Raw genomic sequence first — 21,636 nt, forward strand, 5'->3', positions numbered from 1 at the left:
CCTTCAAGAAGCCTTCCCTGACTAAGCCTTCATTTCTTCTATTTTCCCCTCTCTTATATAGGTATCAACTCTGTGCTCTATTTTATGGTACTTTTTCAAGTACCTCGTTCAATGCACCCAGCATTGAGTGGCATATTGGGAAGAACATGGAACTGGGAGTGAGTAATCAATCAATTGTATTTATTGAGTGCTTACTGTGGACAAAGCACTATACTAAGCACTTTGGAGAGTTCAAAGCACAGAGTTGGTAGACACATTCCCTGTCCATAAGGAGCCTATAGTGTATCAATCAATCCATCACATTTACTGTGTGCTTACTGTGTGCAGAACACTGTACTAAGCCTTGGGAGAGTACATATATCAGAGCTGGTAGGCACGTTCTGTTCCCACAATGAGCAGGTGTAGGAACTCAACCCCAGATCTACTCCTTCCATAAGCTCGATAATAATTATAATAATTGTGGTATTTGCCAAGTGTTTAACATGTGCTATTCTATTTATTTTGTTAATGATGTGTATCTACATTTATTTCTATTTATTCTGGTGACTTGACACCTGTCCACATGTTTTGTTTTGTTGTCTGTCTCCCCCTTCTAGACTGTGAGCCCGTTGTTGGGTAGGGACTGTCTCTATATGTTGCCAACTTGTATTTCCCAAGCGCTTAGTACAGTGCTGTGCACACAGTAAGCGCTCAATAAATACGATTGAGTGAATAAATGAATACAAGGTGATCAGGTTGTCCCATGTGGGGCTCACAGTCTTAATCCTCATTTTATAGATGAGGAAACTGAGGCACAGAGAAGTGAAGTGACTTGCCCAAAGTCACACAGCTGATAAGCAGTGGACCTAGGATTAGAACCCACAACCTCTGACTCCCATGCTCTTGCTCTTTCCACTAAACCACGGGTTTCTACCTAGACTATGAGCCCCCTGTGGGACAGGGATTCTGTCCAAACTGATAACCTTGTAGATGGGTAGGGACTGTCTCTATATGTTGCCAACTTGTACTTCCCAAGCGCTTAGTACAGTGCTGTGCACACAGTAAGCGCTCAATAAATACGATTAATTGATTGATTGATACCCCCAGCGCTTAGAAGAGTGCATGGCACATAGTAAGCGCATAATAAATACGATAATTATAATAATTACGGATTTCAATGGGTCAGGATGATGTGGTTGCCGGAGTTTCTGATAAACACCCCCAAATGCCTGCTGTGTGGCTGACACATTCTTTGTTCGTTCAATTCATTCAGTCGTATTTATTGAGCACTTACTGTGTGCAGAGCATGGCATAGGATGGGAAGCAGCATGGCGTGGTGGATAGACCATTGGCCTAGGAGCCAGAAGGTCATGGGTTCTAATCCCTACTCCGCCACTTGTCTGCTGTGTGACCTTGGGCAACTCACTTCATTTCTCGGGGCCTCAGTTTCCTCATCTGTAAAATGGGGATCAAGACTGGGAGCCATACAAGGGAGAGGGACTGTGCCCAACCCAATTTGCTTGTATCCACCCCAGTGCTTAGTACAGTGCCTGGAACAAAGTAACCACTTAGCAAATAATAATAATAATAATGATGGCATTTGTTAAGCACTTACTATGTGCCAAGCACTGTTCTAATTACTGGGGGGATACAAGGTAATCAGGTTGTCCCACTTGGGGCTCACAGTCTTAATCCCCATTTTCCAGATGAGGGAACTGAGGCACAGAGAAGTTAAGGGACTTGCCCAAAGTCACACAGCTGACAGTTGGCAGAGCCGGGATTAGACTGTGAGCCCACTGTTGGGTAGGGACTGTCTCTATATGTTGCCAATTTGTACTTCCCAAGCGCTTAGTACAGTGCTCTGCACATAGTAAGCGCCCAATAAATACGATTGATGATGATTGATGATTAGAACCCATGACCTCTGACTCCCAAGCCCGGGCTCTGTCCTCTGAGCCACGCTGCTTCTCTCTCTGATAATATGCAGAGAAGCAGCATGTCTCAGTGGAAAGAGCCCGGGCGTAGGAGTCAGAGGTCATGGGTTCGAATCCAGCTCCGCTACTTGTCAGCTGTGTGACCTTGGGCAAGTCACTTAACTTCTCTGTGCCTCAGTAACCTCATCTGTAAAATGGGGATTAAAACTGTTAGCCCCCCATGAGACAACCTGATCACCTTGTAACCTCCCCAGTACTTAGTACAGTGCTTTGCACATAGTAAGTGCTTAACAAATACCATCATTATTCATTATTATTATTAGTAGTAATAATACCAGAATTATTATTACTATTAGTATTACTAAGGACTTGGGAACAATACAGCAATAAACAGATACATTCCCTATGCACAACGAGCTCAGCCAATGCTTAAATCAGGTGGTATCTTTCAAAATCAAAATCTAAAATGTGGGTGTGCATTGTTGGGGTTTGTTTTTTTTCCCCAGTGACCGAAAGATATGAAGTCCCCATTCTCACAACAGTGAAGTCCCCATTCTCAGTGTCCCCACAGAGCTGGTATTCTATTATTTAATTCTATTTGTTCTGACAATTTTGACACCTGTCTACATGCTTTGTTTTGTTGGCTGTCGCCCCCTTCTAGAGTGTGAGCCCGCTGTTGGGTAGGGACCGTCTCTAGATGTTGCCGACTTGTACTTCCCAAGCGCTTAGTACAGTGCTCTGCACACAGTAAGCACTCAATAAATACGATTGAATGAATGAATGAATGAAAGCATGAGAGTGATCCAAGGCCTCACAGTGATTCCACTGGCTGAGGCGCCTTAAGTGAAACAGCCCCACAGGCCCAGGCAATGGCTCAGCACCCCCAGAATAAGCCCCTGAAGCCCACCGCCCTGCAGCTCCTCCCGCCCCAGCTAGGCAGGAGGGTCCAGATTCTGCAGCTCGTTTGGGTTTGGTATTCAAACAATCGCATTTGGAACCGAAAGAAAGGTTCCATCAATCCTTAAACCTCATAATCCAATTATGTCAGTAAAAGTCCCGTTGTTTTGGGCCGGTGGAATCGGGGTAATATTTTGCAAACTGAAGTTGAGGGGAAGAACAGTGTTTGTTTTGAAAAGGAAACCGGTTGGTTAGCACATTTTCAGGCGCTGTCCTCCGGTGGGTGTGAAGGCCCAGGGGCAGCGCCTTTCACTGCCCAACGTGCGGGCGAGCGAGGACCTTTTTTCTGGCCCTTTCTGCTTCAGCCTAGGGTTGGCATTGCTTCAGTTGCTTCGTGACCCCCCTCCTCTCTTGCGACATTGCGGCCACTCCCTTGCCTCTCGCACGGAGCACCAGGGGAGGAGAAAGGGCAGCAAGGGTGGCGCCGTCCTCTGGGGAGCGGAAAGGGAGCAGTGGCAGAGGAAACCATTGGAAGGGGGGCCCGCCAGAAACCTAAGAAACCCCAAAGCTATTTCTGCGACTGCTTCCAAATGTTTCTAATTTCATTCATATCTTTTTGTTTCCTTTACTGCTAAACTGGGATGGGAAACCGGAGCCAGGAAAGCCCAATCATAGTGGGAAACACAAACCTAAATATTGGAGGGAGAAAAAAGGCCAGCACTTCACAGGGCAAGGCTGATTTCTGCAAGTCTCCCATTGTTAGTATTACTATGGAAAATTGGATCACGTCACTTTTCTAGAAAGCCATAAGCCTCATTCAAGTGGCGATGGTTTACATAGTCTACCATGGAAGGACTTGTGGATATCTATTTCTTTACCACGCACCTAATAATCAGGGAGCCCAGTGACCTCCATTGGACCATTACAAATGTGAAACTTGGCCCGGCAAATTGCTTGCTCTAGATTTTCCAGTTGCTTTCTCTTTTTTTCCATTTGGTGTCGTCCCGCCAGCTGGTGATTTTATTATTATAAACAGGACGTTGTACTCACTTTTAAGAAGAAATATGAAGCTAGAGGTAAAATTACAAACTGCAGTTCCTCAGCTGCCAAAATAGGAAACAATGAGCTAAAAATACCGAGCATAGAAAGGGTGTTGGGGGAAGAAATGTGGAAATATCTTCATGAGGGAATTACGACCCAAAGGGTAGACGGTTTCCTTCACTTCTAGGTACATTGAAGTTTGATCATGCGGCCTGGGGAGCAAAGGTGTGAAAGAGCAGTAGGGAGTGGGAAAGGTGGCTCCCTTGCCCACCCACACAACATTCTCTTTCACAGTAGTAATAATAATGATGATGGCATTTTTTCATCGCTTACTATGTACCAGGCACTGTTCTAAGTACTGGGGTGGATACAAGCAAAACGGGTTGAATACATTCCCTGTCACAGTCTCAATCTCCATTTTACAGATGAGGTAACTGAGGCCCAGAAAAGTGAAGTGATTTGTCCAAGGTCACTCACAGCAGACAAAACCCATGACCTTCTGACTCCCAAGCCCGGGCTCTATCCACGCTGCTTCACATCACTCCCAAGAGCGTCCACCTGTAATTAGCATTGAATGCCTTGACGATTTCTCTGGAAATTGAGTGTCATGACACGTGCCATGCTCGGAAGGAAATTTTCTCCATCCTTGTGTGCAGTGCTGGCCATCCTTCGGCAAATTTTTGATTCATCTAACCAGCCTCTCTGACGCATTTAAGCCCCCGGCTGAGCACTCCCTGATCCCAACAAGCCAACTCGGCGGTGTGGACTAGTGGATAGAGCACGGGCCTGAGAATCAGAGGGACCCGGGTTCTAATCCCATCTCTGCCGCTTACCTGCTGTGTGACCTAGGGCAAGCCGCCTCACTTCTCTGTGCCTCAGTTACCTCATCTGTAAAATAGGAATTGAGACCATGAGCATTACGCAGGACAGGGACTGTATCCATCCCAGTTAGGTTGTATCTACCCCAGCTCTTAGTATGTTGCCTGGCATTTATTCATTCAATCAATCATATTAATTGAGCACTTACTGTGTGCAGAGCACTGTACTAAGCGCTTGGGAAGTACAAGTTGGCAACATAAAGAGATGGTCCCTACCCAACAGCGGGCTCACAGTCTAGAAGGGGGAGAAAGACAACAAGACAAAACATATTAACAAAATTAAATAAATAGAATAAATATGTACAAATAAAACAAATAAATAGAGTAATAAATATGTACAAACATATATACATATATACAGGTGCTGTGGGGAGGGGAAGGAGGTAAGGCGGGGGGATGGGGAGGCTAGGAGGGGGAGAAGGAGTGCTTAACAAAAACCATTAAAAAGGTATGGGGGAGGCTTAACTAGATGCTACCCTCCTATCTCCAAGGACTGTTCTTCCTCAGAGGCACAGCAGTAGAAAGGAGGTGCTTCTCTATGTCTTGGGAGATTTTTCTGAACGGGAAGACACTGTTCTTAGAATGGTTTGTAAGAAGAAAACCTAGGCAATAGACTATGTCCCCGTGGTGATCACACCCAGTCTATCTCGAGTTCTGAGGAACCCCGTAGGTAGTTACAGGGACTAACAGCTCAACAAGTTTACTTTTTGGAGATTTTTCCGTGACCGATTACCGATGTGGTGTGTATGCACAGTTAGATTTAGTCCCGCCAAAATGAGATATGGAAAAATTTGAAAGTGTTTGGGAAGCTGCCTATGACTTTTTATTTATTCTCACTCCAGCAATACCTCTATGTGTGTCTGCCCTACGGGAGTGGGGCAAAACGAGTCTTAAATTGGAGGTCCTCTACCGTATCCACCCCTTCCTCGCTACCCAACTGCTATCCCTCTGGAATAGGCTCTGGTCTTCTCGTGGCTAGACTATCGCCTCAGCCTCCTCACGGGGCTCCCAGCCTCCAGCCTCTCCCCACTCCAATCTATCATATAGGTGGCTGCTGCCACACAGATTCTCTTCCCAAAGCAACTCTCAACCCATGTGTCTCCTCTCCTCAAAACCTTCCACTGGCTCCCTGTATCTCTGCATCCAACAAAACGCCTCACAATCAACTTCAAGGCTCTCCACCATCTGTCTGGCCCACCTTACCCAGCTGCTGTCTTTACCCCCTATTCTCCAACTTTCTGTCTCCCCTCCTCCCAAGCCGCACCTCACTTTATAATGGCATTTATTAAGCGCTTACTATGTGCAAAACACTGGCGTTGGGGAGGTTACAAAGTGATCAGGTTGTCCCACGGGGGGCTCACAGTCTCAATCCCCATTTTACAGATGAGGTAACTGAGGAACAGAGAAGTTAAGTGACTTGTCCAAAGTCACACAGCTGACAACTGGGGGAGCCAGGATTTGAATCCATGACCTCTGACTTCAAAGCCTGGGCTCTTTCCACTGAGCCACGCTGCTTCTCAACTGTGACACTCTCACCTCCACACCCACATTTGATTGTCCTGTCTTGGAACTCCCTCCCTCTCCTCCATCAGACAGACCACAGATCTCCCCGGAAGCTCCGCTTGGGCAGGCAACATGTCTGCCGACTATGTAATATTGTATTTTCCCAAGCACTTAGTACAGTGCTGTGCACACAGTAAGCCCTCAATACATACCATCGATTGATTCAAATTCCATCAAAATCCCACCTCTTCCAGCAAGTTTTTCCCCTTTAATTTCCCAGCACTCTGAATCGTATCATCTCTTCAGCCAATTCTACCACTTCAGAAACATTTTTTACACTCTCCCTAGCACTCCATGTATGCAGCTGCTGGATTTGTTTATTGTCTAGTTGTTAATGCTTTTATGTTTGTGTTGTCCATTGGAGTGTGAGCTCCTTGTGGGCAGGGAACCTGTCTCTGTATTATTCAGTACTTCCCAAACACTTAGTACAGTGCACTCACCAAGTGGACATTCACTTATACTAAGAGGAAAATCCAACAAAAAATTTCACTGGTGAAGCAGTATTTCAGGAGGAAGAGAACATATGAGCAGCATAGACACAAGGAAAAGGAAACAAAGCCCTCATTTCCCCCATTTGCCCTCCCTTCTTCATTGCTTATACACTTGGAATTGTAGCCTTTAAACACATAATATTCACCCCAGGACTTATGTGCATATCACTATACTCTCCTATTTCCCCTATTTGTAATTGATTTTGATATCTGTCTTCCCCTTAATCAGTAGCCTCCTTGAGAGCAGGGATCATGTCATTTACTCTGCTGTACTCTCCCAAGTGTTTGAATCAGTACTCTGCACACAAGCACTCAATAAACACCATTGATTAATTGATGGATGTAAAAATGTTGCCCACATTCAAAAGTATACCACACATTTGGCCTATTCACAAGGTTAAACTTTACATGCCGTCTACTTACTCTTATATCTCCTGTCTAGGGCTTTGAGAATTTGCCTTCTTCAGGAGCATGGCCTCACATTGTATCCATAAATGCGGTTTTCTTTAAAAAGTGGCATGAGTATCCTCATTCCAGCTGCCCCTAACGTGAAAAGCGGAGGATCAATCCCAATCAGTCAATCGATCATTCGTGTTTATTGAGCACTTACTGTACCAAGCACTTGGAAGAGTACAGTAGAGTGGGGAGACATCATTCATTCATTCATTTATTCAATCAGTTGTATTTGAGTGCTTACTGTGGGCAAAGCACTGTGCTAAGCTCTTGGGAAAGTACAATACAACAATAAACAGCTAATAATAATAACAACAGCAAGTGGCAGAGCCGGGATTAGAAACCACATCCTCTGGCTCCCAAGCCGATGCTCTTGTCACCAGGCTTTGCTGCTTCTCTACTCCTCAAGGACATCTCCTCTAAGAGGCCTTCCCTGATTAAGCCTTCTTTTCCTTTTCTTCCACTCCCTTCTGTGTCGCCCTGCCTTACTCCCTGTATTCATTACCCACTCACATTCCCACAGCACTTATGTACACGTCGGTAATTTATTTATACTAACGTCTGTCTCGCCCTCCAGACTCTAAGCTCGTTGTGGGCAGGGAATGTGTCAGTTATACTGTGATATCGTACTCTCCCAGGAACTTAGTACAGTGCTCTGCAAACAGTAGATGCTCAGTAAATAAGATTGATTCATTGATTGATTCCCTGCTAAATTGTAAGTTCCTTGAAGGCAGGGATCATGTCTGATAGTTTGGTTGAACTCCCAAGCACATAAGTGTTCTGCACCCAGTAGCACTCAGTAAATCCTGTTGATTGTTAATTGATTGATAGATAGTAAAAGAGAATGAATAAGTGAGAGGGAGAAAGCTGATTGAATGCCTTACAACCAAATGTTCAGGAATTCCAGTTTGATGTGGAGTTTTATTGATAACTATTGGAGGCGTTTGTGGAGTGCAGAGACTGTGACGATGGATGTTTTAGAAAGGTGATCCAAGCAGAAGAGGGAAAGGACTGGAGGCAGGGAAAAAAGTAGTAGTGGTATATATTAAGCATTTACTATGTGCAGAGCACTGTACTGAATGTAAGGAAAGAATACATAGATGAGGATTAGACATAGTTCCTGTCCCTTGTGGCGAGGAGGGTGGAAAGGGGAAACTAAGTGTAAAATTGGAAAAGGGGAAGAGGAGATTTGCGACAGACACATAAGGAGAAATCAAAGAAAATACTTTAGCAAATAAAGACAGATAACTGAGCTAGACTGTACAGTCGTTGTACTAAGTTGTGCTTACTGAACACTTACTGTGTGAAGACAACTGTATGTAGTAAACCTTGAAAAAGTACAGTATAATACAGTTGGTAGACCTATTCCCTGCCCACAAGGAGGTTACAGTCTAGAGGGAAGGAGCTTATTGTCTACTGTAATGTGAAAATTGTGTGGAGGAAAGAATTTGGGAGACAGTCAATCAATGAACAATGTTTACTGAATGCTTATTCTGTGCAGAGCATTGTACTAAGTGCCCAGGAGATTGCAATGTAATAGCTTGATAGACACGTCCCCTGGCCACAAGGAGCTTGCAATCTAAAAGGGGAGACAGACATTAAAATAAATTATGGATAATAATAATAATAGTAGTATTCATTAAGAACTTACTCTGTGCCAAGCACTGTTCTAAGCACTGGGGTAGATACAAGATAGTCAGTTTGGACACAGTCCCTTTCCCACACAGCGCTCACAATCTTAATCCCCATTTTACAGATGAGGGAACTGAGGCCCAGAGAATGTGAATTAAGTGAATTGCCCGAGGTCACACAGCAGACAAGTGGTAGAGCCAGGACTGGAACCCCTGACCTTCTGACGCCCAAGCCCATGCTGTAACCACTAGCCCATATGTACATAAGTGCTGTGGGGGCTGAGGATGGGGTGAATAAAAGGCAAAGGAAAGTGCAAGGGTGATGCAAGAGGGAGAGGGAGTCGGGGAAATAAGAGCTGAGTTGGGTAAGGGCTTTTGGAGGTGAGGAGATTAATTTTGAATTTTCAGGACAAGGACCCAGATGGGCATCCATGATAAAATTTACGAGAAAGAGAGGGGAGGAGAGTACCAGTCGATCAGTGGTATTTATTGAGCATCTGTTTTGTGCAGAGCACTATACTAAGCACTTTGGAAAGTACAATGTAACGGAGTCAGTAGGAGCAATCTCTGCCCACAAGAAGTTTAGAGTATATAGGGATAGGAGCGAGTATTCTCCTGTGGGTCCATGAGGTATGTTCAGGGGTTTAATTTTCAGAGCAGACTGGGAACATCCTCTTAAAGAGGTAGGAAGAGGGAGAAGGCCTAATGGGGTAAGAGACCATTGAAGAGGTTGGGCTGGTCTTTGGAAAACTCATATCTGAAGCTCTTTCATCTTCCAGTATAGTAGTTAGCAAGGTCATTGGGAAGTTGAGAGGGAGGAAGTTAAGAAGGACCTTGATCTCGTCTGTCTCGCTGATGACCTCTTGCCCATATCCTACCTCTGGCCTGGAAAGCCCTCCATCCTAGTATCCATAGGCATTGACTCTCCCTGCCTTCAAAGCCTTATAGAAGGCACATCTCCTCCGAGAGGCCTTCCCTATGTCCTCCTTTCCTCTTATCATCATCAATCGTATTTATTGAGCGCTTACTATGTGCAGAGGACTGTACTAAGCGCTTGGGAAGTACAAATTGGCAACATATAGAGACAGTCCCTACCTAACAGTGGGCTCACAGTCTAAAAGACTCTTATGTCACTCCCTTCTGCATCACCTTGACTTGCTTCCCTGTCCCAGCTCCACAACACTTATTTACTATTACTACTACTACTACTACTACTACTACTACTACTGCTACTACTAATGTCATTTATTACTATGTGCAAAGCACTGTTCTTAGTGCTGGGGAGGTTACAAGGTGATCAGGTTGTCCTACATGGGGCTCACATTCTTAATCCCCATTTTACAGATGAGGTAACTGAGGCACAGAGAAGTTAAGTGACTTGCCCAAAGTCATACAGCTGACAATCGGCGGAGCTGTAATTTGAACCCATGACCTCTGACTCCAAGGCCCATGCTCTTTCCACTGAGCCAAGCTCCTTCTTTTATGTACAGATCTGTCATGTATTTATTCATTATACTAATGTCTTTCTCCCCTTCTAGACGGTAAGCTCGTTGTGGGCAGGGAATGTATCTGTTTATTGTTATATTGTACTCTCCCAAGCACTTGGTGCAGTGCTTTGCACACAGCAAGTGCTCAATAAAGGATTGAATGAATGAATGAATGAAAGGTAAATCAGTGAGGGAGAATAGAGTAGTGTGGTCGAACAGGAAAAAGGACAGGAAACGCAGGAAAGGGTAAATTTGTTGTTGCAGAGGTAATCAATAGTGTTTATCATTATTATTATCAATAATAATAATAGTGGTATTTGTTAAGCACTAGTATGTGCCAAACACTTTACTAAGCACTGGGGTAGGCACAATACAATCAGCTCTGACATGGGGACCTAAGTAGGAGGGAGAACAGGTATCGGATCCTCATTTTGCAGATAAGGAAACTGAGGCACAGAGAAGTTAAGTGAATTGCCCAAGGTCACACAGCAGACAAGTGACAGAGTCTGGATTGGAACGCAGGTCCTCTGTCTCCCGTGCGTTTTCCACCAGGCCATGGTACTTCTTTATTGAGCATTTACTGTATACAGAGCACTCTACTAAGCACTGTAGAGAGTTGACAGACGTGTTTCCTGTCTTGTTTTTGGATTGGAGCCCCACCAATCCGTCAATCAGTCATATTTATTGAGCACTTATTGTGTGCAGGGAGTACACTACAATAGACCTGGTGGAGTTGTTCTCCACCAAAAATGCTCAGCGGCACAAGCATAGGAAGAAGCAAAGGAAGCAAAGAGTGATTCAGGAATAGGAGGTGGAAGTACAAGAGTGACAGAGGTGGGCAAGGGAGTTGGCATTCCCCTCCCCATCCCCGCGGCCCTACTTCCTTCCCCTCCCCACAGCACCTGTATATATGTTTGTACAGATTTATTACTCTGTTTATTTTACTTATACATATTTACTATTCTATTTTGTTAATGATGTGCATCTAGCTTTACTTCTGTTTATTCTGATGACTTGACACCTGTCCACATGTTTGTCTCCCCACTCTAGACTGTGAGCCTATTGTTAGGTAGGGACCATCTCTAGATGTTGCCAACTTGTACTTCCCAAGCGCTTAGTACAGTGCTCTGCACACAGTAAGCGCTCAATAAATACGATTGAATGAATGAATGTATGAATTTTGCAGATGAGGTAACTGAGCGGAGAGAAGTGAAGTGACATGAACTCTGCCCACAACAAACTGACCAAGGGAGACAGACAGACATTAAAATAAATTACAGATAGACATTCCTCTGATGCCAACTTACTCAGTGTGCCTCGATATTGTCTGTCTCACCACCGACCCCTTGCCCACATCCTTCCTCTGGCCTGGAACTTCCTCGTCTTTCATATCTGACAGACCACCGCTCTCCAGAACCACCTTCAAAGCCTTATTGAGAGGTCACATCTCCTCCAGGAGGCCTCACACAATAAAGCCCTCTTTTCCCCTACTTGCTCTCCCTTCTGTGTCGCCTGCACACTGGGGTCTTTACCCTTTAAGCCCGTGATATTTACCCCACCTTCAATCCCAGAGCACTACGAACTCTGTTGTATTGTACTCTCCCAAGTACGTAGTGCAGTGCACTTAGCAGCGTGGCTTAGTGGAAAGAGCACGGGCTTGGGAGTCCGAGGTCGTGGGTTCTAATCTCAGCAAGTCACTTAACTTCTCTGTGCCTCAGTTACCTCATCTGTAAAATGGGGATTACAACTGTGAGCCCCAAGTGGGACAACTTGATAACTTTGTATCTTTCCCAGTGCTTAGAACAGTGCTTTGCACATAGTAAGTGCTCAGCAAATGCCATTTTTCAGCGCTTAGAACAGTGCTTTGCACATAGTAAGCACTTAAGTGTCATTATTATAGTAAGCATTCAGTAAATATGATTAGTTGATTGATTGACTGATTGATTCTGTACATACCTGCAATTTATATATGTATTTTAATGTTTGTCTCCCCCTCTAGATTATCATCATCATCAGCAATCATTTATTGAGCGCTTACTGTGTGCAGAGCACTGTACTAAGCGCTTGGGAAGTACAAGTTGGCAACATATAGAGACAGTCCCTACCCAACAGTGGGCTCACAGTCTTATGAGCTCCTTTTGTTCATGAAATGTGTCCATCAACTCTGTTGTATTCAACTTCTCCAAGCCCTTACTAGAGGGCTTTGCACAATGCAAACACCCAAAAAATATCCTTGATTGAGAGCAGAGCACTTTACCAAGCACTTGAGAGAGTAGAGTACAACAGTTGGTAGATCTGATCCCTGCTAACAAGGAGTTTACAGTTAAAGAGGGCGACAGACATTAAAATAAATTGCATCTACATACCCAAGTGCTGTGGGGCTGGGGGTGGGGTGAATATCTAGTGCTTAAAGGTTACAGATCTAGATGCCCAAGTAATGCAGAAGGGAGAGGGAGTGAGAAAAATGAAGGCTTAGTCTGAAAAGGCCTTTTGGAGGAGATGCACTATTAATAAGGCTTTGAAGGAGGGGAAGTGGTGGTCTGTTGAACCTGAAAGGGGAAGGAATTCCAGGCCAAAGGGAGGGTATAGACAAATGTTCGGTGGCAAGATAAATGAGACTGAAGTACAGTGAGTGGATTGGCATTAGAGGAGCTAAGTGTGTGGGCCGAGTCATAACTGGAAATCAGCAATAGGAGAGGGAGAGCTGATCTGAGTGCTTTAAAGCCGTTGGTAAGGAGTTTCTGTTTGATGCAGAGGTGGATGGATAACCACTGGAGGTTCTTGAGGAGTGGGGATAAGTGAATGCAATAATTTTTTTTTAGAAAAACGATCCAGGCGGCAGAATGAAGTAAGGACTAGAGGGAAGAGACAGAAGATGAATGCAGGAATACAATTTGCTCTCTAGTATGTGCAGTGTCCACTGCTGCATATGTTAGCAGTGTTCTCAGACAGGCTCACCATGCTGTGGGGGGAATGTCCTGAGATTCTACTGTCATATTCTAGCCAAAGTGCATGGTGAAAACATGCGGTCGGGAAGAACTGAGCGTAACTGTGCCAAATGTATGTCGATGTGACTCCTAGCTATGTGTCTTTGTCTCTTTGTAGTCTTTTGTCAGCCTTTGTCTCTTTTGCCGTCCCTTTTCTCTCTTTTTCTCCTCGTTTCTTTCACTCTCACTGTCTCTATCATTTTGGTTTCCCTTCCTGCCTTTTTGACCCTGCTGCTTGTGGCCTCACCCCCCCAGATTCCCTTCCCTTCCCTCACTCCACTTGGAGCTTTGAAAAATATGGTTATTTTAAAATAGAGATTCGCCCCCCCAAACCCCCACCAAACACACCCCCATTGTTGTGAGAAGAAAACGCGATGAATTTTGATTCCTTATATGGAAGCTCACAATAGCCAACAGCAAAAATAGGCTCTTTCCTAAAACGTCAAAATGGTTCATTAGCAAAATCCATCAGAGACATCCTCAGCTTCAGCCTTGTTCCAGAACCTAAGTGGCAGAGAATTTTCTCCAAAATTAAATATTTATAAGAAAACAGAAGACTTGAGTTGGCTCACTGCATAAATGAGAGGAAAGATTTCTTTCTTTTGTTTATTGAAACTTGTACATTCCTGGTGACTTGGGCCATTTGCATATTAGCAGCTGGATATTGTCTCTCTTCCTGCCCTTGTCTAATCAGAGGTATCTCTCTAAAATTTATGTTTTAGTACTTATATGATGTATTCTTTTGTGTTTGTATTACAACAGAATGTTTGTAGTTTGCTAGAGTAGATATAGTACATAGAATCTTTTCATCTCTCTTCTCTCTGAACCAAGATGGGGAGTGTTCCTTGTTTTTTGGCAAAGCTTTGCAGAGAGGGAGTTCCCATTCAGAGTACTCTATCTGTGGCCTTTTTTGATAACATCTTCCCCTTAAATAGACTTCTTTCAAGTACGGGTCTTCCTTGCAGTGCCTCACTTGTCCCTAGAGCCATGACTTAATGGCTGAATTTTAGCACTTAAAAGTGAAGCCATGGGATTCCTGTGGAATTGGAATCATTGGGACAGGGCTTTGAAAGATTCAGACATGGGCTTTGTGGCAAAGTCTCTCTTTGAAAGAGAACACTTTATCTTCCTCATTGCTCCTGTTTAATCACAATGAACATCTATGGGAATAAGCCCAATACTTTCTAAAAAGAGCTCCTGGGTTAAGTAGAGGAAACCTACATAGGTAACCCTCCCTGGTTAGAATGTGATTTGAAGAATGATAGATCCATTTTTGTGGTTGCTATAACAATCATACAGTTGTGTGAAAAATGCGCACAGCTTTTGTTGAAGCGAGCTGATGCCATTGGACTGCCCATTCCCATATCAGAATGACTGTTCTCAGATCTGAAAAATAGTGGTGGCTTAACCCTTTTAGGGAGTCAGCTCAGCAGGGGTTGAGAGCAGGCTCTGAAGGGTCCCAAGACACTAGAATGCATTCACCGCTTGCATTTGCATTTCAGCCTGATAAATGAATTTCAAGTTAAGGATGATCCGGTTCAAAGGGTAGGTTCTCAATTCCACCAACACCAGCCTGGGACCTCAGGTGGTCCGAAAAAGAAATGATGGGCCTGAATTCGAAATAGAAGTTTGATGGGAGAGCCTAGATGTGCTATGGTTAACTCTTCTACTTTGTGACCATAGTTAATGCTGTTGTGAGAGTCGAAGGCTAGCAGAATGTAAATAAGCAGAGGGCTTAGTTCTTACCCGGTAGAATTTAATCAGTAAAGGATATCACATCCCAAGTGTGATTGCTGTTTTGCTTTTGGTGCAGTTTTAAACCTGGCATAATAATAATAACAATTAATAATGTGGCATTTGTTAAGCGCTTACACAGAACTAAGCGCTCGGTTGGATACAAGTAAATTGGGTGGGACGCAGCCCCTGTCCCACATGGGGCTCATAGTCAATCAATCAATCAATCAATCAATCATATTTATTGAGCGCTTACTATGTGCAGAGCACTGTACTAAGCGCTTGGGAAGTACAAATTGGCAACACATAGAGACAGTCCGTACCCAACAGTGGGCTCACAGTCTAAAAGGGGGAGACAGAGAACAGAACCAAACATACCAACAAAATAAAATAAATAGGATAGAAATGTACAAGTAAAATAAATAAATAGAGTAATAAATATGTACAACCATATATACATATATACAGGTGCTGTGGGGAAGGGAAGGAGGTAAGATGGGGGGATGGAGAGGGGGACGAGGGGGAGAGGAGGGAAGGGGCTCAGTCTGGGAAGGCCTCCTGGAGGAGGTGAGCTCTCAGCAGGGCCTTGAAGGGAGGAAGAGAGCTAGCTTGGCGGAGGGGCAGAGGGAGGGCATTCCAGGCCCGGGGGATGACGTGGGCCGGGGGTCGACGGCGGGACAGGCGAGAATGAGGTACAGTGAGGAGATTAGCGGTGGAGGAGCGGAGGGTGCGGGCTGGGCAGTAGAAGGAGAGAAGGGAGGTGAGGTAGGAGGGGGCGAGGGGATGGACAGCCTTGAAGCCCAGGGTGAGGAGTTTCTGCCTGATGTGCAGATTGATTGGTAGCCACTGGAGATTTTTGAGGAGGGGAGTAATATGCCCAGAGCGTTTCTGGACAAAGATAATCCGGGCAGCAGCATGAGGTATGGATTGAAGTGGAGAGAGACACGAGGATGGGAGATCAGAGAGAAGGCTGGTGCAGTAGTCCAGACGGGATAGGATGAGAGCTTGAATGAGCAGGGCAGCAGTTTGGATGGAGAGGAAAGGGCGGATCTTGGCAATGTTGCGGAGCTGAGACCGGCAGGTTTTGGTGACGGCTCGGATGTGAGGGGTGAATGAGAGAGCGGAGTCGAGGATGACACCAAGGTTGCGGGCTTGTGAGACGGGAAGGATGGTAGTGCCGTCAAGAGAGATGGGGAAGTCAGGGAGAGGACAAGGTTTGGGAGGGAAGACAAGGAGCTCAGTCTTCGACATGTTGAGCTTTAGGTGGCGGGCGGACATCCAGATGGAGATGTCCTGAAGGCAGGAGGAGATGCGAGCCTGGAGGGAGGGGGAGAGAGCAGGGGCAGAGATGGAGATCTGGGTGTCATCAGCGTAGAGATGATAGTTGAAGCCGTGGGAGCGAATGAGGTCACCAAGGGAGTGAGTGTAGATTGAGAACAGAAGGGGACCAAGCACTGAACCTTGGGGAACCCCCACAGTAAGAGGATGGGAGGGGGAGGAGGAGCCTGCAAAAGAGACTGAGAAAGAACGACCGGAGAGATAAGAGGAGAACCAGGAGAGGACGGAGTCTGTGAAGCCAAGGTCAGATAGCGTGTTGAGGAGAAGGGGGTGGTCCACAGTGTCAAAGGCAGCTGAGAGGTCGAGGAGGATTAGGACAGAATATGAGCCGTTGGATTTGGCAAGCAGGAGGTCATCGGTGACCTTTGAGAGGGCAGTTTCCGTGGAATGAAGGGGACGGAAGCCAGACTGGAGGGGGTCGAGGAGAGAGTTGTTGTTGAGGAATTCTAGGCAGCGCGAGTAGACAACTCGTTCAAGGAGTTTGGAAAGGAATGGTAGGAGGGATATGGGACGATAACTAGAAGGTGAGGTGGGGTCAAGAGAGGGTTTTTTTAGGATGGGAGAGACATGGGCATGTTTGAAGGCAGAGGGGAAGGAACCAGTGGAGATTGAGTAGTCTCAATCCCCATTGTACAGATGAGGTAACCAAGGCCCAGAGAAGTGAAGCGACTTGCCCAAGGACACACAGCAGACAAGTGGCGGAACCAGAATTAGAACCCAGGTCCTTTTGACTCCCAGGACCGTGCTCTAGCCACTAGGCCACACTGCTTCTCTGCTTCAGTTTAGGAGCCTGGGATGAAAGAGTAGAAGTTGATTTCAGTGTGTGTAGACTCATGTATACTTTTTCATGTTCACTCATTCTCTTCCCAAATGTCACGTGGGCTCAAAGTAACTGTATCCTTTGTGACGGAGTGGAATTCCACAAGCCATTCATATTAAGTACATTTGGTTGAAGTGCTCTGTTGGGGAAGTCCATGTGTGAATTTCCAAGTAGGTGAAGAATAATATCTACAGAAAACTCACCGGAGCCTGAAACAGAAGTAGTTTTAAAATGTTTTTGCCAAATCCAGGGAGAAAAGCGTCCCTAGGCAGTCAGGATGGTCATTACTCAAGGCAGAGTGATTCCAAGGCCATCTAGCCGTAAGCAGATTCAGGGATCAGTGGCCAAGTGGGACATAATGAGGATCCTGAATTCACAAGATCTGTCTGATTTTAATCTTTCTGGGAACGCTGATAGAGATCACTAACTCCTCGGTTTATGAGAAAACCAACTCAATTATGTAGTTTTAATAGTTTTCCATAAAGGCCTATCGTCTCTGCTTGTGGAATGTCAGCCAGTCCAGAAATATTTTATTCATTCATTCATTGTCACATTTATTGAGCACTTACTGTCTGCAGAGCACTGTACTAAGCACTTGGGAAAGTATGACACAACAATAAACAGTGCCATTCCGTGCCCACAATGAGCTTACAGTCTAGAGACTGTAAATATTTCTAGGACACGCTTGATTTTGACCTATCAGTAATGTTCCATTAAAAAGTAAGTAGCCAGTTTTTTCATCCATCCTGGGGCCTTGCAATGAGGTGTGAAGCCCTTCATATGCAAGATTTTATTATTATTATTATTATTAATGGTATTTATTAAGCACTTACTATGTGCCAAGCACTGGTCTAAGCACTGGGAGGGGGGAAACAAAGTAATCAGGTTGTCCCACATGGGGCTCACGGTCTTAATCCCCATTTAACAGATGAGGTAACTGAGGAGCAGAGAAGTGAAGTGACTTGCCCAAAGTCACACAGCTGACAAGCAGCGGAGCCTGGATTAGAACCCATAGCCTCTGACTCCCAAGCCAGGGCTCTTTCACTGAGTTACGCTGCTTCTACAGCCCAATGTATTTTACCCTTCTGTTGGGGCATTACTTCTTCAAAGCCTGCGTCCTCATTATTCGTTCCTGTTTTTTGACATGCCCATTATGTTGATTTTTCTGTGTGTTGATTGTCTTTTTTCATTTTTCATGCACAGTAGCTCTAAGTAACCTCTCGTCATTATTTACCAAGGGTTAAAGAGGAGCTCTGGGGTTAGGTATCATTTCATTTATGGGGCATTTATTAAGCACTCAGTTCCAAGCATTATGATAATATACAAGATAATCAGGTTGGACACGGCCGCTGTCCCTCATGGGTTTTGAGATTTTAACGGTAATTCTCTTACAAGTTTTACAATAAGTGAAGCAGAGACTGAAGTAGAATTTTCTTATGACCACGTAATTGACTGTTTGGGGTTTTTGTCCCTCTAGACTCTAAGCTCATTATGGGCCTGGATTTTGTCTGCTAATTCTGTTGTACTCTCCCAAGCACTTAGTAAAGTGCTCTGTACATAGTAAGTGTTCAGTAAATGCCATTTATTGATCAATTGATTTGAGTGCCTCAGCAGAGGTCACTGCCATTTAGCAAGACTTATCAGCAGGAGCCTTGTTCTATGAAAACTAGAACTAAAAGCTTTAGCTTTCCCGGAAGAAACAATTTTGTGAGTTCTTATGAGATTTTGATTTTTAGGTGCCTAGCAAGTATTGTTTTTGAGTTAAGCACTCTGATCTGAACAAAAAATTATTTTCATGCTGTTTATACCTACAAAACCTTCTACTGGGTAAATCAGTCTTTTGAACTTGGTTTGCCTCAGGAAGTCTTCAAGATGGTAGAAACTGTTTCTTTACTAATTATCCTGGAACAGAACACGGGCTCTATGCACTTGCAAAGCCCCTTCATGTTATACGGTTCTATACTTTAAAGTCATAACAAAAATTGTAGTTTGGTACTTTTTTTGGTTGACTTGGATTTTTCCAGTATCATTAGCAGAACACGCCTTCCCCCTCTTCCCTCCCTAATTTCCACCTGGAAGTTTTCTCAGAATGGGGAAGAGTCAGCTTCTAATCATTGCAGTGAAACTCTTCAATAAATTGGCCTCATGAGTTCATTCATTCATTCATTCATTGTCATATTTGTTGAGTGCTTACTGTGTGCAGAGCATTGTACTAAATGCTTGGGAAGTACAAGTTGGGTTCTAAAATCTGGTTGACCTAGCTGCTCCCTGTGACTTCTTCAAACTAAACCAGAGCCCTCCAAAGAAGGAACCAGGAAAATCCCAAACTGGTGAAAAGAGTATCAGCTAGGGCATTGTCTTTCTGCAAGGTTGGAAATCTCTGGGGCCTGCAGTAGCAATCCATCAATCAAACGAAAACTCCTTATCATCGGCTTCAAAGCACTCAGTTACCTTGCCCCCTCCTACCACAGCGTGGCTCAGTGGAAAGAGCACGGGATTTGGAGTCAGAGGTCATGGGTTCAAATCCCAGCTCCGCCACTTGTCAGCTTGGTGACTTCGGGTAAGTCACTTAACTTCTCTGGGCCTTAGTTACCTCATCTGGAAAATGAGGATTAAGACTGTCCCCATGGGACAACCTGATCACCTTGTAACCTCCCCAGCGCTTAGAACAGTGCTTTGCACATAATAAGTGCTTAATAAATGCCATTATTATTATTATTATTATTATTATTATTATTACCACAACCCAACCCACACAGGCCGTTTCTCTAGTGCCAACCTTTCCAGTGTGCCTCGATCTTGACTATCTCACGGCCAACTTTTTGCCCACGTCCTGCCGCTGGCCTGGAATGCCCTGTCTCTTCATATACAACAAACAATTACCCTCCCTCGTTCAAGGCCCTATCGGAGGCACATCTCCTCCAAGAGGCCTTCCCTCACTAGGCCCTCCTTTTCTCTTCTCCTTCACCCTTCAGCATTGCCTTGACTCGCTCCCTTTATTCATCCTTCCTCCAGCCCCACAGGACTTACTTACATATCTGTAATTTTATTTATTTATATTATTCATTCATTCATTCGTATTTATTGAGCACTTACTGTGTGCAGAGCACTGTACTAAGCACTTGGGAAGTACAAATCGGTAACATATAGAGACGGTCCCTACCCAACAACGGGCTCACAGTCTAGAAGAGGGAGACAGACAACAAAAAAAACGATGTAGACAGGTGTCAAAATCGTCAGAACAAATAGAATTAAAGCTATATGCACATCATTAACAAAATAAATAGTAAACATGTACAAGTAATAAATAGAGTAATAACTCTGTACAAATATATATACAGGTGCTGTGGGGAGGGGAAGGAGGTAGGGCGGGGGGATGGGGAGGAGGAGGGGAAAAAGGGGGCTCAGTCTGGAAAGGCTTCCTGGAGGAGGTGAGCTCTCAGTTGGGCTTTGAAGGGAGGAAGAGAGCTAGCTTGGTGGATATGTGGAGGGAGGCCATTCCAGGCCAGGGGAAAGACGTAGGCCAGGGGTCGACGGCGGGACAGGCAAGAAAGAGGTACGGTGAAGAGGTTAGTGGCAGATGAGTGGAGGGTGTGGGCTGGGCTATAGAAGGAGAGAAGGGAGGTGAGGTAGGAGGGGGTAAGGTGATGGACAGCCTTGAAGCCGAGAATGAGGAGTTTTTGCCTGATTCGTAAGTTGACAGGCAGCCACTGGAGATTTTTGAGGATGGGAGTAACATGCCCAGAGTGTTTCTGCACAGAGATGATCCGGGCAGCAGAGTGAAGTATAGACTGAAGTGGGGAGAGGCAGGAGGATGGGAGATCAGAGAGGAGGCTGATGCAGTAATCCAGTCGGAATAGAATGGGAGATTGAACCAGCAAGGCAGTGGTTTGGCTGGAGAGGAAAGGGTGGATCTTGGCAATGTTGCAGAGGTGAGACCAGCAGGTTTTGGTGACAGATTGGATGTGTGGGGTGAATGAGAGACCAGAGTCGAGGATGACACCAAGGTTGCGGGCTTGTGAGACGGGAAGGATGGTAGTGCCGTCTACAGTGACAGGAAAGTCAGGGAGAGGGCAGGGTTTGGGAGCGAAGATAAGGAGTTCAGTCTTGAACATATTGAGTTTTAGATGGCGGGCAGACATCCAGATGGAGATGTCCTGAAGGCAGGAGGAGACAGGAGCCTGGAGGGAGGGAGAGAGAGCAGGGGCAGAGATGTAGAATTGAATGTCGTCAGCGTAGAGATGATAGTTGAAGCCGTGGGAGCGAATGAGTTCACCAAGGGAGTGAGTGTAGATAGAGAATAGAAGGGGACCAAGAACTGACCCTTTATATCAGTGTCTGTCTCCCCCTCTAGATTATAAGCTTGTTGTGGGCAGGGAATGTGTCTGTTATATTGTTATACC

At 45.1% G+C, this 21,636-nt stretch overlaps 1 protein-coding gene across 2 annotated transcripts in view; it reads left to right on the top strand.

Annotated features, from left to right (window-relative positions):
- The window catches only part of DIS3L2 (DIS3 like 3'-5' exoribonuclease 2), a 566,950-nt gene that overhangs the window by 318,674 nt on the left and 226,640 nt on the right, over positions 1-21,636 (top strand). The gene's annotated exons all lie outside the window — the stretch shown is intronic.

This window comes from Tachyglossus aculeatus, chromosome 1 (assembly GCF_015852505.1).
Source record: "Tachyglossus aculeatus isolate mTacAcu1 chromosome 1, mTacAcu1.pri, whole genome shotgun sequence".
NCBI lineage: Eukaryota > Metazoa > Chordata > Mammalia > Monotremata > Tachyglossidae > Tachyglossus > Tachyglossus aculeatus.